Genomic DNA, 5872 nt, shown 5'->3' on the forward strand with positions numbered 1-5872 from the left:
TTTATTTTATTTTATTTTATTTTATTTTATTTTATTTTATTTTATTTATTTTTTATTTTTCTTTTTAGTTACAATTTGTTAACTCTGTGTCCCAGCTGTATCCCACTCCCTCATTCCCTCCCCCTCCCCAACTCCCTCCCTGGTCTCCTCCCTGCCCCTTTCCAAGTCCACTGATAGGGGAGGACCTCCTTCCCTTTCATTTGACCCTGTTTTATCAGGTATCTTCAAGGCTGGTTGCAAAGTCCTCCTCTGTGGCCTAACAGGACTGCTCCTCCCCTGGGGGGGGGGGAGGTCAAAGAGTCTGCCCTTGAGATCCTGTTAGAAATAGTCCTTGTTCCCCTTACTTTGGAAAACTACTTGGTTACTGAGCTACCACAGGCCACATCCGAGCAGAAGTTCTATGTTATATCCATAGATGGTCCTTGGTTGAGTGTCAGTCTCAGAAAAGGCCCTGTGCCCAGATATATTTGGTACTTGTAGAGCTCCTATTCTTTCCATATCATACTAACTCCCCTTCTTTCATATGATTCCCTGCACTCTGCCATGGTTTGGTTATGAGTCTTAGTGTCTGCTTTGAAACACTGCTAGGTTGTTTCTTTTAGGTGCCTTGTCACAGTGCTGAAAAATGCAACTAATAGATCCAGCAATTAGCATATGATACATGATAAGGCTGGTTAAATATCAGCATACTTCTGTATTCACGGGGTAGAAGTCATGGTGCCCTGAACTATTTAAAACTACACCATCACCAGTTAGAAGACGCTCAACAAACAAAATCTTTAATATCTTTAAGTTTTTATAGCCTGGAATTTGTCAACTTCTTGTCATGGGGGAACATGATCACTGTTGTTTTCTCCTGAGTTAAGATTGAAGTCTTGAAGAAAGCTAACGTATTAGGAATCTTTCTTAGCCCCATCTTATGCTCCAAGCACTAATTGTACCAAAGTGACAAAGACATACAAAGATTCCCCATTCTTGCTGAGCTTATTTTCTAGTTAAAATGACTGCAAAAGCCAGTATTTTAACCAATTCACAAATGATTTATACAATGTGTTAGCATGTGATATAATAAATGCAGTGTATATCAGTTAATGAAGTAAGTGTTGTAAGGTATTGAAATTCAGCTCTTTTCACTGGTACAACTTAAATTCTAAAAATAAAATCTTATTGATAAATACATGTAATAAAGTTTATTATTGCTATCCAGAACATGTTATGATTTCATCTTCTCCAAAGACCCTATAACACTGAGTCGTCAGTAACCATGCCCAAGTCTCTTAACTCTAAGAAACCACTAACTATAGTGTTGCTTACTCTGGATATTGTTATTAATGAAACAACATAACGTATGACCTGCTGTAGTTGGCTTGTATGATTTAATACGGTTTTCAAGGTTCATCCGTATCATAACTTTTAATGTGTAATGGTCCACATTTTATTTGGCCTTTTATCAACTGATTGACATATAGACAGATATTCTGTTTGGCTACATTAAAGCAGACTTCATATTTCACGTGGCCATATGTTTTCTGTTTTCTTGGGTACATGGCTAGGCATGGAGAAGTGGAATTGCCAAAACAAGAGGCAAGAGGTAACCCATATTTTAACTTTATTTGTATGTATAGCTGTGTGAACATTTTCCAAAATACTCTCCAGTTTTGTTTCACAGTCTCATCAACATTTGTTATGCTCCACCTTGGTTGTAGTAGTCATCCTGGTAATATATTCAGGTGCTTTGTAAATGAGATGATTTTTTTTTTAATTTTAGTTTTAGAGAATTAAATGCTCTTGTGTAGAAGTAAAAGTGAACTCATTTGTTGTTTTAAAGATGTCTGTGACTGTGTAAGTTTGGTACCTATGGGACCTCCAATGAAAACATTAAATGTCTGTCTTAGTTATTTCACCGGTTGGTGGAATATAATATCATGGTGAAAGCAACATAAAGAAGGGTTTATTTGGCTCATCGTTTGGGGTAGAGTTCATATGACAGGGAAATCAAGGTAGCAGAAGTTTGAAGACATTGTTCATGTTGAATTCGTAGCCAGGAAGAAGAATGCAATGAATTCCTTTGCTCAGTTCACTTTCTCCATTTTATACAGTCCAGAATCCTGTCCTGAGGAGATCTGTCTCCCACAGTGAGCAAGCATTCCAACTCAAATGAACTTAACCAAGAGACTCCCCTACAGGCATGGCTGAAGGCGACTCTAAATTCTCATCAAGTTGACCATTGAGATTTACCACCCCAATGTACTTGTCTTAGTTCTGATATGTGAGTACAGCAGGAGGAATGTAATTTTTAAGTTGACATTCAGTGTAAACTTGTATAAGGAAATGACATTTGAAGACAACTTTGAAGGAAATTAAAGCAACTTTTTGGGGGTGGTGTGGAGGTAATGTTATAGGAGAAATGTCTACATTGAAAGTGTAGGTTTAAGAGTTATCGATGTTAAAATGGTACTTGAAGCCAGAAGCCTAATAAGACTATCAAGGGAGAGGTAAATATAAAGGGAGGAAACAAGGAGAAAATCAAGTAAGGAGTCATGTGGCACGTTGACACTAAGATTCCAAGGAGAGAAAAAAAAAAAAAAACAACACTCAAGAAGACACACATATGCCCTGAAACCTAAGTAGTAGAAAGAGTTTTCAGTCTTTCTTATTTATACATGTCTGTCTGTATGTGTGTGAACATGTGTGCTTGTGTGCATGTGTGTATGTATGTATGTATGTATTAGCGTACTTATTTAGTGCTTAGTCAGCATTTACAAATAGTGGATTTTACTGTCACATTTCATCCTGGCTATCAGCTGTATATGTCATAATACTTTGTCCTTATTTATCTCCCCTTAACCACCTGACTCTAGTCCCCTTTTTCCTATTTAAATCAAAACATATTTTTCTAATTACTGATATGTTTGGAGGAGCTATGTTACTTTCTTCAGCTTCTGAAAGCTTTGTGATGCCTGGCTGCCCTATCTTGACAAATGAAAATCACATGACTTTCTACTCGGGTATTTTGCCTCATTTTGATTTGTAAAGATGAGAGATAGTGCTTGGGTGGGTCAGAGGGTGACTGGGGCAGAAGTTTTCTCATAACCTTCTCTCTCGGTGGTTCTCTTTGCCTGGAGCGCTCCCTTGGTCTCCACAATTCTTTTGAGCCACTAATCAAGTGTGCCAGATTTTCAGCTTCTGGTTTGCAATCTCAGATCCTGTCAGTGTTATCCCATTGGAGCGAAAGTTAATTAAAGCAAGATTAAAATGTTAATAATTTTGGGGGCAATATGGCAAAAGCTGGGAGTCTCTGGAGGCTGAATGAGAAGGCTTTTCATGGAAACTGAAAGCATGGGGCAATGAAAAAATCCATCTAAATTGTCAAGCAAGTCTAATTTCAGAATTGAATATTTGCTTTGGAGAACAATTATGATCTTTCTCATTTGAAAGCAAGTTTATGATCTGCTGCAGCTCATTGAATATGCAGGCTATTAAATTCATGAACACAGGACCAAAAATGGCCCTGGGATTTGGGAAACAATATAAATGGCACCTCTCTGAGCTGTTTCCCCAGGTTCTGTTGTAGGCAGGAGGAATTTTTCATATCACTAATCATCAAGTAGGTACCATTCCTGAACAATTTAGAGCCCAAAAACGTTTGTGAAGATAGTCATAAGAATACTGGTCATGTTAGTTCACATAGCTCTTTATTAGCTCCCTTCAAATACCATCATATATCACTAAAATGGTTTCACTGCAGATGCATAAGTGTAGTCAGCTGTTCTACCTAAAAGACCTTTGTTGGGTTCTGAAGGTGAGCATCACCTGTCAATATCACCTTTCTAGAGATTTCCTAGTTCTGTCCCAGGTTTTAGAGGAGACTTGGGATTTATTTATGTCCTTATTATATGCCATCATGATTAAATTTCTGTAGTACTGCAAGGAAAGTCCTGGATTGAGTTCCCATCAATGCAGTGGGCTTGTTTTCTACTCATCGTTACATCCCGTGGGTGGCATTTTCACACGATAGGACCAGCCAGTCTTTCATTGACCTCTGGGAACTTTGTGGCCCGGAACGTATTGCTTAGAGTTGTGAACTTGAAAACAATGGTCTCGGACAGATTGTTCTTGTGCCTAAGTGAGAAAATATATTATCCACAGAGGCAATGGTTACTTGGAGGTTTGAAGAGCTGTGCTGCACAGTAGAGCTTGTATTATGGACTATGTTTACTGCAGCCTGATATCCTGCAGGCATTTCTCTCTGTAAAATGTTCACCTCTGGTATGCAGCTGCATTTCTTCTGCTTGATAAATATATGGCCCCACATACTGAAGGCTCCAACCTACTTCAGTGAAATCAGTCTGCTAGGGAGAAGGTGAGAACTCAGCCATATGAGCGTGTAAAATTCAGTTAATATGTGTACAGTACATTAGCTTAAGCCTTGGGTTATCCGTGTATCTTAGTGGCTTTTCTTGTTGCTGTGATATAAAACAGTCTGATAAAAACATCCTAAGAGATGAAAGATTTATTTTGGCTCATGATTTAAGATGCTAAGTCTGTGCTAATTTTATGTCAGTTTGACACAGCTGGTGTCACCTGAGAGGAGGGAACGCCAGTTGAGAAAATGCCTCCCTAAGATTTAGCTGTAGGCAAGCTGGGTAGAATACTGGTTCTCAAACTGTGGGTCATGAACCTTTGGGGGGTCCCATATCAGATATCCTGAATATCAGATATTTATATTACCATGCAAAACAGTAGAAAAATTACAGTTATGAACTAGCAAGAAAATAATGTTATGGTTGGGAATCACCACAACATGGAGAACTGTATAAAAGGGTCACAGCATTAGGAAGATTGAGAGCCACTGCTGCAGAGAATTTTCTAAATTAGTGGTTGATGTGGGAGGGCCCAGCTCATCCTTAGGAAGATGGTCCTGGGTTCTATAAGAAATCAGGCAGAGTGAGCCATGGGGAGCAAGCCAGCAAACAATACCATTCCACAACCTCTGCATTAGATCCTGTCTCTATGTTCTTGCCCTGTCTAAGTTCCTGCCCTGACTTCCTTCAGTGTTGGACTATGCATGTGGAAGCACAATCCAAATAAACTCACCAAGTCTGCTTTTGGTTATGGTGCTTCATCATAGCAATAGTAACCTAAATTAAGATACAGTCCACTATGATGGAGAAGACAAGGAGTAGAAATTTGAAACAGCTGTGTATTGCATCTGCAATCAGGAAGAAGAGAACAATTCTGTGTTCTCTATGCTCCACCTACTTTCTTTTCACAGAGTCCAGTCCAAGAAATGAGTGATGTCATCCATAGAGGGTGTATTTTCTCACCTAAATTAATCAAACTAAGATAATACCCCATAGCCATGAGGAGAGGCATGAGTATAGATCTCATCAGGTTGACAACAGAGATTAGCTATCACACCTCATTACTGGAATTATCATAATGATGATGATGATGATGATATAGGGGCTTTCACAGGTGGCCTTTCCATATGTGTACACTTACCATTTCCTGCACCCTTACAGGTGCAATCTCTTCCTCACACTTTTTGTGTGTTTCTGGGGAATTCTGCAAGAGGAAGGTGAGTGTGTGTTTTAGATATCATTTGCCTTTTATCTTCTGGAGTAACTTTGGATTAGGTGATCTTGAATAAAATGGTCTTGGCCCCACTCACAGCTTTGTCCACAGCTTTTCTTTTTCTGGGTATAGAATGTGAACCCTATTCCCTAGTGTCTCTCTCTCTTCATAGATTCCTTCCTTCCTTCCTTCCTTCCTTCCTTCCTTCCTTCCTTCCTTCCTTCCTTCCTTCCTTCCTTCCTTCCTTCCTTTCTTTCTTTCTTTCTTTCTTTCTTTCTTTCTTTCTTTCTTTCTT

The sequence above is a fragment of the Psammomys obesus genome, unplaced genomic scaffold (assembly GCF_907164565.1).
Source record: "Psammomys obesus unplaced genomic scaffold, mPsaObe1.curated_primary_1811, whole genome shotgun sequence".
Classification (NCBI taxonomy): domain Eukaryota; kingdom Metazoa; phylum Chordata; class Mammalia; order Rodentia; family Muridae; genus Psammomys; species Psammomys obesus.